The sequence below is a fragment of the Plecotus auritus genome (assembly GCF_963455305.1).
Source record: "Plecotus auritus genome assembly, chromosome: 4".
Taxonomy (NCBI): domain Eukaryota; kingdom Metazoa; phylum Chordata; class Mammalia; order Chiroptera; family Vespertilionidae; genus Plecotus; species Plecotus auritus.
The window spans coordinates 71,782,816-71,796,284 of NC_137775.1; the positions used below are offsets into that span (position 1 = coordinate 71,782,816).

The 13,469-nt window shown below is 39.9% G+C and overlaps 1 protein-coding gene across 5 annotated transcripts in view; it reads right to left on the minus strand.

Moving 5' to 3' along the window:
• The window catches only part of ADGRB3 (adhesion G protein-coupled receptor B3), a 724,811-nt gene that overhangs the window by 408,274 nt on the left and 303,068 nt on the right, over positions 1-13,469 (minus strand). The gene's annotated exons all lie outside the window — the stretch shown is intronic.

The following is a 13,469-nucleotide window of genomic DNA, read 5'->3' on the forward strand; positions in this document are numbered from 1 at the left end:
CATTTCATTATCTTCAAAATCTTCACAGAAATGTACTTTCTTTTGAAAGTGCTTACTGTATAGGCTTTTTAAAAAAGTCATTTGGATTTGTCTATAAAGTGAAGATTACTTTCAGCATAAAAATAATAAACTTTCTGATATTCATTATGTTTTGGAATGTTACCCAATAAAATAATTTTTAATAAACTGAAAACCTTATTAAAATTAGTAACTGTAAGTATTAAGAGTAAAACCAAAAGGCAAAAATATATTACATTTAATTCTTCATACTAGTACAGTGCAATAATGACATTCATACTACATCATATAAAAAATAAACCGATTTAATTTTTTGGGCCTTATTATTTTCAAAAGCTCAATTTAATTACTGAGGCAAGAAAGTTAAAGGGAGTATCAAGAATAACAGATGTGTACCAGAAATACTTTAATGGAAAGCCAAAGAATTTGTAAAAGAACAAACTCTATCTCTACTGTGTTAAACATGACACCTTTCTCCCAGATGAGAGAATACATTAGTCCTTTCTCTAGACACACCTACTGTGGTGTTTTCCACACAGTGCTGCCATTTATATGTTCATATGTCTGCCTTCACTACTAGCCTGGGATCTTACTGTCTGCTTTTCTCTGTATCTTGCACCTCATGGTGTGTCTGGCACACAGAAGCTGCTCAAAATTGAATAAATGAATACATTAATATATACTTATAGAAATATTAGAGGCCAGGTGCACGAAATTCATGCACGGGTGGTGTGTCCCTCAGCCCAGCCTGCACCCTCTCCAATCTGGGACCCCTCGAAGGATGTCCTATTGCTGGTTTACAGGGAATGAGCCTAAACCGGCAGTCGGACATCTCTCTTGCAATCTGGGACTGCTGGCTCCTAACCTCTCACCTGCTCCCCGGGACCCAAGCAGAGGCCCTGGTATCTGGGATTTATTTATCTTCTATAATTGAAACTTTGTAGCCCTCAGTGGAGGCCAAGGCAGGCCAGGGCTGTGGAAACTTGGCTTCCTCCATCGCTGGGGGAAACTCAAGCCTCCTGCTCTCTCCAGCTCCGTGGTTGCCACCATTTTTGTTGGGATTTATTTATCTTCTATAATTGAAACTTTGTAGTCTTGAGTGGAGGCCTGGGACTGCCAAGGTGTGCGGAAATCTTGGCTTCCTCCATTGCCAGGGAAACCCAAGCCTCCTGCTCGCTCCGTGGCCGCAGCCATCTTGGTTGGTTTAATTTGTATGCTCGCTCCTGATTGGCTGGTGGGTGTGACTTGTGGGTGCAGTGGAGGTATGGTCTATTTGCATATTACTCTTTTATTAGATAGGAATAGAGGCCCATTGCATGAAGAGATTCATGCAATAGGCCTTCCTTCCCTTGGCTTCCAGCACCAGTTTTCCTCCGGCACCTGGGACCCAGGCCTTCACTCCGGCCGGAGTCTGCCACCTTTGCAGCTGACTCCAGCCAGAGTCTGCCTTCTTCGTCTTTGCTGCAGGCTCCAGCAAGAGTCTGCCACCTTTGTCTTTGCTGCAGACTCGGCTGGAGTCTGCTATCTTCGTCTTTGCTGCAGACTCCAGAGTCTGCAGTCTTGTCTTCACTGAGGGCCAGAGTGCCGCTCCTATAGATCCCCTCACCCCCTGCCCTCCCTCTCATAGCAGGCGTCTTGCCCTACCCAGCCACCCCACACCTGGAGCAGCTGGGCGGCTGCCGTCTTTGTCCTTCTAATTTGAATATTCCCTCCTGATTGGCTGGTGGGTGTAGCAGAGTGATAGTCAATTTGCATGTTTCTCTTTTATTAGTGTAGATATTTAATAAATAAGTAAGGACCAAAAGTAGTAAGTACCTAGTATATACATGAGTGTGACTTCCTGGGAGAAATTTATTTCTTTGCAGATAATATACTAGTTAATCCATGCTAATCATAAGTCTACTGATATTAATTCTATGTCAATATTTATGAACTTAATAGGATACATTACAGTTATTAGGAGAAGAATGCAAATTGAAATATCACAATATTGAAGTAATGTGTCCTTGATGATTACTAAGATAAGATAAATGGTTTAACCATGGGGTCTTTTTAGAACTGAAAGTGACATTAAAAGTCTCAAAGTCCAGCTCCTTCCTCTTTACAGCTGAGAACACCAAGGCCCAAAGGGAGGAGGCTTGTCTAAGGTGACAGAGCTGACAGAGGTATTGGCAGGACTAGGTTTCAGAATCCTGACTCCTCAGTAGCCTTCGTTTGGACTTCCCACTATCCTTTGTACTACCCTTAATTGTTCAATATAATCTCTCTAGTGCTGAGTTAACATATGTATCTTTTCAAACTAGATTCTCATTGAAACACATAGGCAATTGTTTCCAACTTATGGAATTTTGGCTTGGTGGATGGTTTAGCAATTGATTCAACCCTCACCACCCCCGTTTTCATAAAATGTCTTCTGTCACCTCACCAATGATTTCATAACTGTCAAACCTAATGTGCTCATCTTAGTCATTACTCACTAGACCTTCTTTGAAGCACTTATACTTGGACTTCTCCCTCTTCCTTGAAAACACTTTCTTTAGGGGCCAAGAATATTCTCTCTGAGGCCTCCACCAAGCACTTGGACCATTCTTCTTCCATCTCGTGTGTCTTTCACAGAATCATCCACCCCCTACTTTTTCTTTTTTTACTGCTATCCTGAGATAATTTCAAACATATTAATAACAGTAAGTCAATTTTACCTCAATAGAATGTCATATATATATATATATATATATATATATATATATATTTATATATATATTTGTTCAACAAGTTAAAAAATAATAGTAATAATCTTGAGTCCTTACTAAGAGTCTTAAATGCCTGAATTCATTTAATCTTCCCCAACAACTGTATAAGGTAGAGATTATTTGCCCCATTTGCCAGCAGGGAAAACAGAGAGGTGAATTAATTTTAATCTTCGGGTTCCAAACACTCCTTTTAGTACATGTTGGATTCAGAGAAAAAACTAAGGGTAACTGAGAACAATTGGGAGGGAGGCATCACCTTGCCAAGGAGCCCGCTCCCTCCCTTGTCAGGAGCCAAGACATGCCCTCTTTGCCCCTTTGCCCCTGGGCGGTTACAGGGGGCAAGAGGACTGAGGTTGGCCAAGAGCTGGATTTGCCACTGTGTCTCGCCTGGGAGTGGTGGTGCTGAATAGAAATGGAGTCATCATAAATCAAAAATATAAAATCATAAAATAAAACCCATCACAAAAAAAGGCAAGCCTCTTAATAAATGGATTTGCCAATGTAGCAGGATACAAAATTAACCCCAAGAAATCTGTCATTCCTATACATCAATAGTGAACTTACAGAAAGAGAGACTAAAAATAAAAATCCCATTTACCATTGCACCAAAAAAATTAAGATACCTAGGAATAAACTTAATTAAGGAGGTAAAAGACCTGTACTCGGAAAACTACAGGACACTGAAAAAAGAGATAGAAGAAGACATAAACAGATGGAAGAACATACCGTGTTCATGGATTGGTAGAATCAACATCATTAAAATGTCCATACTACCAAAGCAATCTATAGATTCAATGCACTCCCCATTAAAATACCAATGGCATATTTCACAGACCTAGAAAGAACTCTCCAAAAATTCATCTGGAATAAAAAAAAGACCCCGAATAGCCACAGCAATCCTGAGAAAGAAGAACAAAGTAGGTGGGATCTCAATACCAGATATCAAGCTGTATTACAAAGCCACTGTTCTCAAATCAGCCTGGTACTGGCACAAGAACAGACATATAGATCAACAGAATAGAATAGAGAACCCAGAAATCGACCCAAGCCACTATGCTCAATTAATATTTGACAAAGGAGGTATGAACATACAATGGAGTCAAGACAGTCTCTTCAATAAATGGTGTTGGGAAAATTGGACAGATACATGCAAAAAAATGAAACTAGACCACCAACTTACACCATATACAAAAGTAAACTCAAAATGGATAAAGGACTTTAACATAAGACGGGACACCATAAAAATACTAGAGGAATCCACAGGCAGCAAAAATCTCAGACATATGCCAAAGCAATTTCTTCACTGATACTGCTCCTAGGGCAATGGAAACTAAAGAGAAAATAAACAAATGGGACTACATCAAAATAAAAAGCTTTTGTACAGCAAACAAAACCATCAACAAAACAACAAGAAAGCCCACTGCATGGGAGAACATATTTGCCAATGTTATCACCAATAAGGGTTTAATCTCCAACATTTACAGGGAACTCATACAACTTAACAAAAGGAAGATAAATAACCCAATAAAAAAAATGGGCAATGGACCTAAATAGATACTTTTTGAAAGAAGACATAAGGAAGGCCAAGAGATATAGGAAAACATGCTCAAAGTCACTAATCATCTGAGAGATTTAAATCAAAACAACAATGAGGTACCATCTCACACCTGTCAGAATGGCTATCATCAACAAATCAACAAACGACAAGTGCTGGTGAGGATGTGGAGAAAAAGGAACCCTCGTGCACTGCTGGTGGGAATGCAGACTGGTGCAGCCACTGTGGAAAACAGTATGGAGTTTCCTCAAAAAACTGAAAATGGAACTCCCATTTGACCCAGTGATCCCACTTCTAGGAATATATCCCAAGAACCAGAAACACCAGTCAGAAAGGATGTATGCTCCCCTATGTTCATAGCAGCACAATTCACCATAGATAAGATGTGGAAACAGCCTAGGTGCCCATCAGCAGATGAGTGGATTAAAAAACTGTGGTACATCTACACAATGGAATACTATGCTGCAGTAAAAAAAAAAAAAAAAAAAGAATTCTTACCATTTGCAACAGCATGGATGGAACTGGAGAGCATTATGCTAAGTGAAATAAGCCAGTCAGGGAAAGATGAATATCACATGATCTCACCCATTTGTGGAATATAATGAACAACATAAACTGATGAACAAAAACAGATCCAGAGACAGAGAAACATCTATCAGAACGTCAAACCTCAGGGAAGGTAGGGGAGGGTGGGGGAAAGGGGGATAGATTAACCAAAGGACTTATGTGCATGCATATGAGCCTAATCAATGGACACAGACAACAGGGGTGGTGAGGGCATGAGTGGAAGAATTGGGGGCGCAATGGGGGGATAAGGCAACACATGTAATATCGTAATCAATAAAGAAAAAAAATAAATTAAAAAAAAGGCAAAACTCAAGTGAGGATAGAGACAGCCTCTGTGCAGATCTTCATTCCCCCAATATCACAAGAACAGAAGAGCAGGGAAATAACTTAAGGGATTTCTCACCAGCAGCCATTACCAGCCAAGTGTCAGCAACCACCCACTCTCATGTTCCCCACTGAGGTTAGCACGCTGGGAGCCACTCCCCCTGCTGTGTCTGTCACCCACTCCACAAAGAGCAGAATGCTCCTGGCCTCGCTGCCCCATTCAGTCTCCTACAGGTGGCCCAGGAGGCGCAGGGAGGTGTCTCAGTCACTCTACATACACTTTAGCTCCCACCACTTTTCTCCATAATGCTGCTTGTTTCCTCTCCTTGCATTTCCCATTGCTGTTAGTGGACACCTCCCATCATGTATCCATAGCTAAAACCATCAGATTCATCTTCTCATCCTTTTCTTCCTCTTATCCTATGATGATTCTACCTCCACTGCTTCCCCAGGCATTTACCCTGTCCCATTTGATTTAGAGGAACAACCTCATTTCATTCAGCACTTACCTACCATATACTCTGTTCCAGGGAGAACCAATGGTGCCTCATGGAACTTTCATTTATTGGGAGGAGACAGAGATCAAACAAACATATCATTACTTGAGTACAGTCATGATAAGCACTGCAAACAGAACATGGTGCTGTTCCAATATCAAAACTGAAGAGCCAAACAAGGCTTCCTGGGGGAAGTGATGATTAATTGAGACCGGCTGTGTGAGGTGCAATAAGCCCTCCAGGAGGAGGGAACAGTATGTGCAAAGGCTTGAAAGCACAGAAGAGGTTAGGGCACCTAGGCCACTGGAGGGAAAAAATAAGGCGTGTGGAATAATGAATGGACTGGAGAAACAGGCTTAGATTAGCACCCAGGAGTGCACCCAGGCAGCCACCGAAAGAAGGGTTCTAAACAGCAATTGGAATGGGTTGATTTTTAATTTTAAGATCAGTTTTTCTTTGTGGGTAAAAGAGATGGGAGAGCAGAAGGTAGGGTAAGACCACTGAGGAGATGGAGGCAGTGCTTTAACCCTGAAATGATGGTGGCCTTACGTAGGCTGATTGGACTAAAGATGAAAATATGTAGTTGGACCCAAGGTAAATTTATGAGGTAGAATAAGTGATGTAGGGAATGAGGCCCAAAGGGACAAGGACAATGCCTGCTTTCTGAGCTGAAGAGCTGGATATAAAGAGACACTGTTCTCCAGCATCTTCCCCCTTTAATCCAATTTGCCTGCCACATCAACAGAGTCCTCTCTAAAATGAAGATTAACCTCATAACTTGCTACATAAATCCTTTTCATTGTTCTCTAGTACTGACAGGATAAAAGTAGTGAGGCTCAGTGTGATGAAAAAATCTCTCATCAGCTCTATCCTAGTTTTCCAATTATGGTTCATATTTATTCTCCTATGCATTAGCCACACAGAATTAACTGTCATCTTCCAAATATTCCACACCAATTCACACTTCTCTGACTTTACAAAAGCTATGCTCTGCTTAAAATATGTTCTCCTCTTTTATTTATTTATTTGTAAAATTCCTATTTATCTTTAAAACACATCTTAAATGGTAATATCCTCTGGGAAGCCTCCTTTAATACCTTAGTCAATGAATATACAAATATTATAGGTCTTTCCACAATGGGTTGAAAATATTTGGTTAAATGCTTTGGATATGTGTGTGAAACTCCAAATCCCCAATTTTGACCTTAGAAGACTCATGATGTTTTATCTTATTTCTTCTTAATCTGCTGTAATGAACTTCCATGATGTCTAGCATACAGTAGATGTTCAAAACACTTTTGTTAAGTAAATCACTTTTACTAAGGAAAAAACATAATAGGTCGGCATTGTCTAATGGAACATCTTCTTGCAATGATGAAAATGCTCTATTTCCACTGTCCAATATGGCAACCACTAGCCAAATGTGGCTACTGAGTACTTGAAATGGGGCTACTAAGACAGAATTAAATTTTAAATGTCATTCAACTTTAACTAATGTAAATTTAAATCTTAAAAGCTACAGCGTTGGAAAACACTGTAATATAAATCGTGTTTTCTGTAGAAGTCAACCAAAACTACTATAAAATATAAAAAAAGGAAAATTAAAATACATATTACAACTCACAAAATACATCATGCATAGTTTACTATATAATTAAGTTCTATATAAAACAACTAGCCTGTTTTAAAAGATATACAGTCATTAATCAAAAATTACTATTATACCAAATTATTTTTGTTTCATATGTACATCCAAACTTCTGTTCAATATCTTCCTCAATATCTATTAATTTGTCATCTTTCATGCTCACTTCACTTGTACATTTTTCAGTTTTCAATATTCAAACTCAATTTTTCTTTAGTTCTGTTGATGAAATATGAAATAAAATTTCATAAAACTTCTTACTATAGCTTTGAGGTGCTTTTTTTTTTTTCTGATTCAGTCTTGACCTAAACCAATGAAAAAGCAATTTGCACCCAGATTTATTTCCCAGTAGTGGTTTCAAAAAGCTTTTCACACCTATTGTTATTCTGAAAGTACTCCTCTTGGCAATGCACCTCCCCCAAGGTTGCCTGTGTGGTCAGAAATTTTGGTAATTGCAAGCGCTAACCACTAGATGGCATGGGTGGGCCAATAGGGTGAAATGTTTACTAGGCCTGCAGCTGAAACTGGTAAGATTCAAAATCAAGGTGGGCTGAAGTAGTAGCTTAACTGTGTACTTAGAATTATCAGTCAGTGCTTGAATTTTGTTTAAAGGTACTCAGGAAGAAATAAAACGTTTAGTGATCCAACTAGCCTCTTACAAGGCTCTCCAATATGGCCCTTTCTCAGCTCCCAGTGTCTCCAACCTCACTGTCCCCCTCAGCTACACTCGCCTCCAATACTCCAAGCAGGCTCCCCCCTCAGACCTTGTGCATTGTTCTGCCTGCTCAGGATCTCTCTTTCTCCCTGAACCTGTGCCTGGCTCATTTCTTTATTGTATTCAATTTTATTTACTTTATCATCTTAGAGATTTTCTGCCCACCCTCAAACATGCCCACATATTCCTCTGCTTTACTGTTCTTCAAAACCCTTGTTGCCTTACAACTTCTACATATGTTTTAGCTTCTTTAGTATTATTATTATTTTGCCTCCTCCTTTTGGAATGTGAGCACTATGAAGATAGTGATTTTTCTGTTTTGTTTCACTTCTGAAAATATAGCACTTACAAGGATAGCATTTATCCTGATATGCATAGAATTTTAACCAAAAATTACCACATACTTTCAAAAGATCTGTTTTTTAATCACCCCAATACTGAAGATGACAGAAAATGAGGATGATTTGGTAATGAGGACAGTATATGTGGGGTGTGTGTGTGTGTGTGTGTGTGTGTGTATGTGTGTGTGTGTGTGTGTGTTTAATTGGTGGTATGTGTGTGTATTTAATAGGCCAGTGTTCACTTAGAAGCTGGAAGAAACAAATTTCCTAAAAATTAGTCAAACTAGGCATCCAGGGTAGTGGGTGTTGAGAAAAGTTGACCTTGTAGAGTGTGTCTGATGTGGTAAAAGTCCATGGGACCCTGTTCAGAATCCCCTCATGTGATCGGCATATAACCTAACTGGTGAAGGTAGAAGTTGATTAAATAGTTATTCTTTTTCCAACCACAGCACTCAGTTATTAACTCCCATTTACCTAGTGACACTCAATATGGTCTACTTCAAGCAGGTCCCTTCCCCCAAAAAAAATTCAGAGTAATTTTAGAGTGGTCAACACACATTGTTTTCTTCACTATAAATTCAGGAAGCCTTGGATTTATTATGACTCATTGACAGGAACAAAGTACATGAATTATAAGAAAGAAAGATGACAGGGGGATAATAGATTCACAGTTGCAAATTGGTCCAAGATTTTCAGCTTTTTAGTAGTCAGATCAAGTCCCACAGTTGCTTTAAATATTTAATCAAAGTGTGATTTGGCAGACTTTGAAGATTATATCTTTAAAAAATTACTTCAGAAAATAGGTCTATTTATGCTTATACCAAAAGCAAAACAGCCTAGAAATCAAAACAAAAAATTATTTTCTTCCATCCTACGTTTCTGAAGACCCTGGTGGTGGCTCTCCTCAGTGCCAATTGTGGAATTCATTCATTCCACAGGATATTTACTGAGTTCCCATAATGTCCTCATCAACTTGTTAAATACTACACGAGAATGAACGAGAATAGTCAAAGTTTCTCAATTCCCAAGATGGTAAGAGAAATAATAAGTGAAGAAAATACAATTCAGAACTCCCACTATGATCTCAGAAGTCCTGGCTGCTCCAAGTTCAGGGAGGTTTCCAGAAGGGATGACAAGTTGTAGTGTAAAGGAGAAACAGGAGTCAGCCAGCAAGAAAGGGGAAAGTATGCCTTGGGAACCACATGTGGGAAGACCCAGGGGGCAAGGAGAACACGGGGTATCCAAGAAAACTGGAAACATTTCAGAATGGCTGGAGTACCGAGTTGGTGATGAGTAGAGTTGGGAGGGAGAAGGGTGATAAATGATGAGATAAACTTGGAGTTTGAATTTAAGGGCAAGGGGAATTTATTATAATACTAGAGGCCCGGTGCACAAAAATTCATGCACTTGGGGGGGGGGGGTGCTCAGCTTGGCCTGCACCCTCTCACAGTCCGGGACCCCTCGGAGTATGTCCACCTGCCAGCTTAGGCCCATTCCCTGGGGGATCGGGCGTAAGCTGGCAGTCAGACATCCCTCTAGCAGCCCAGGAGGCAGGAGAGGCTCCTTACCACTGCTGAGGAGGTGGGAGAGGCTCCCGCCACTGCCCCTGTGCTCACAGCCGTCAGCCTGGCTTGTGGCTGAGCGGAGCTCCCTCTGTGGGAGCGCACTGACCACCAGGGGGCAGCTCCTGCATTGAGCGTCTGCCCCTGGTGGTCAGTGCTCGTCACAGCGACCCGTAGTTCCAGGTTGTTCCACCATTAGGGTCAATTTGCATATTACCCTTTTATTAAAAGGGATTTTGAATACTGGATCTGCAATTTGAAGAATGGTTTGAAGCAAAGTGAGACAGAAGGCAGGGAGGCCGGTGACAATTTAAATGGTATACTTGGCGAAAGGGCATGAAATCACAGGAAGTGGAAATGTAAAGTGGGTGGATTCAAAATCTAGTTAGTATGTGGTATGGGCTCTGCTCCATGACTGCATGTAGGAGGTGAGAAGAGAGAGAAATGAAGATGAAACTCAGGTTCCCAGGAAGTGTGCCTGGTGCGCTACACTTAGGTATAGCACATGAGGAGGACTTGGGGAAGAAGGCGCTGAAAATACTTTTGAGCATGTCTGGTAATATCAAGAAGGCGGTTGGTGTATGGAAATAAAGCTCAGGAGAGAAACTTAAGCTAGACATAGCGATGTGGGTTAAACTTTTACTGTTTTTTTTTTTTTTTAATATATTTTATTGATGTTTTACAGAGAGGAAGGAAGAGGGATAGAGAGTTAGAAACATCGATGAGAGAGAAACATCGATCAGCTGCCTCTTGCACACCCCCTACTGGGGATGTGCCCGCAACCAAGTTACGTGCCCTTGACCGGAATCGAACCTGGGACCCTTCAGTCCACAGGCTGACGCTCTATCCACTGAGCCAAACCGGTTTTGGCTAAACTTTTACTGTTTAATGCTACCTATGTGTATTTGGTAAATTAAAAAGTACATAATTAGCTCAGGCCACTCTCTGGACTCAAAATAAAAACATATTATTGTGCAGCAATACGAAGGACTCTCACTTTATGCCTTAGTACAGTGGTCGGCAAACTCATTAGTCAACAGAGCCAAATATCAACAGTACAACGATTGAAATTTCTTTTGAGAGCCACATTTTTTAACTTAAACTTCTTCTAACACCACTTCTTCAAAATAGACTTGCCCAGGCCATGGTATTTTGTGGAAGAGCCACACTCAAGAGGCCAAAGAACCGCATGTGGCTCACGAGCCACAGTTTGCTGACCACTGCTTAATAAAATGGAACAGCAATTCTGTTCAGCAGCTGAAAGATCCCACTGTTTGCTACCATGAGTGCAAATATATAAAAACCCATTTGTAAGACACAACTGTACTTGAAGCCACAAGTATGTAGTTAGCATGCTCCCTTAAAAAACAAGGTAGTAATTACCTATCGATTAGCTGTTCATCTGTCTATTCAAACTGATTTTCTGTCTCTTAAAAATAGCAAAAATTATACAGGGCTTACATCAATTTGATGTGGAAAATTAGTTTTCACCTGGATGCTAGAATTTCAGCATTAAAGAGAAATTGATTCTAAAGTACAGAGCTGACATGCGGGGTCGGGGGGAGGGGAAGCACTTTGCAGCACCCCACATTTCAAATTTCACTAGCTGGCCATTCATTCATTCTTATGTTTTGGGAATTCCCTGAGCTGGGGATGCAGAGGTAAATACGATAGATCCAGTCTCTGTGCTCACACAGCTAACAGCTCTAATTTCAGCAGGGTAACCTACTTCTGTGAGGAATTCGTGGAGCTTCTAAGGTCTGAGGGAAAAAGAAGGGTATTTATCAAAGGTGTTTCTTAACAGCCTTCCTCATATTGAAAATAGTTTGTACCAGTCTCAAGTTGAAAGAACAATTATAACCTAAGCACAATATTTACACATCGCTATAACTTAGGTGCTCTTCTAGGTGCATTACAAATTTTAATTCATAAAATGTCTCATAATAACCTTATGAAGTGGATGTAATTATCCTCATTTTAAATATGAGGAAACCAAGGCAGAGAGAAATCACTCAGCCAGGAGGGGTTGGGCCTATGTCAATCAAACACCTCTCTCAGTCCAAACTCAGAGATGTCACACCCTCTCCAAGCATTTGCTGTGTGGTAAACAAGGTATTCATATACTTTTCAAAAATTTGTTTCTAGTGTGGAAGTCAGCATAAACTTTAAATTCATTAGCAAACAATGTGCATTACAGGTTACCTGTTTGAGTACTTGGTCTTCTAGGCAGAGTTTTACATATATACCCACCACAAAGTTCTGAATTATTCTTTTTTTTTATTCTATATTTCAATTCAGCACACAAGGTCACTCTAGTTCCAACCTGTTCACAAAGTTAATAAAAATAGGCATCTACCTTTAGTTGTGAAGAATATTCCAAGTATAGCCATCACTTTTAGTGAGACAAAGTTTTATGTTAGAGATACTAGAGGTCTTTGCTAGAGAATTGAGTTAACTTGCCTTTTTATGTTATCTTAGGAACTAGTGAGGAAAGGTCATGACACAGGTAGAAAATAACACTCAAAGGTACACTACAGTAACTGGCAAGGCCACCGGCTACAGCCCCCTATATTGCCAACTTCCCTGAGACCTTAGGGGGGGGGCCTCTATTTAGACACACCTGGGACCAATTCTAGCCTGACAAGTGGCTACAAGCCTGCCTTGAGGAGCTCTGGCCTAAAACAGTAAACTGGGCTGAGATTTGGGAAAACTGAGAAACCTTCCATAAAAAGTTACATATTTTCTTACTTTCAATATCTCAATGGTTTATTTCTAGAGAAGGGAGGATCATACCACAAGTTGTAACTACAAAATAAAAATAGCATATGTGTTTATAATGTCATTGAAATGCTAATTAAACAGCCTTTTGAAAGAATAAAAGATTATAAAAAGTAAGGTATTATTATCATACTTATTTTGAAACATTTAATCCTATGCTTTTATACAAGGGACTTCATTAGTCCAGTTATAGCATTTATGATATAGAATAAAAACATTCAAAAGAGCATGTTTCTAATGACCTACAACATTCAACTAGGTTCAATGCAGGGTAGCAGATTTGGGAGAAAGAAAATAGACAACTCATTTGCAATGAAATGAGCTGGAATTCTAGCTAAGAGATATAACAATATAACTCTCTCTATATAAATATATAAAATAAAATACAGTAGCAATGTATAATAAGAGAAGCACAAAGCCAAGTCTATAGGGGTTCAAAGAAGAAAGAGGACTCCTGACTGTGGAAGGGAAGAAAGATTAAAGGAAGGGGCATCTTTTAATAGACTGAGCTTCCAAGATGCTCTCATTTCGGCAGGTGAAGATGACAGGACAGGCACAATTCGGGAATCCAGGTGAATAACAGCGCAAGCAACAGTGTAAGGAGAGAAGTCATAAAATCATATACTCTGTGTGTGTGTGTGTGTGTGTGTGTGTATATGTATATATATATATGACTATATGGTGAAAGGAAAGCTAATGAGCTGATAGAAGGGGATA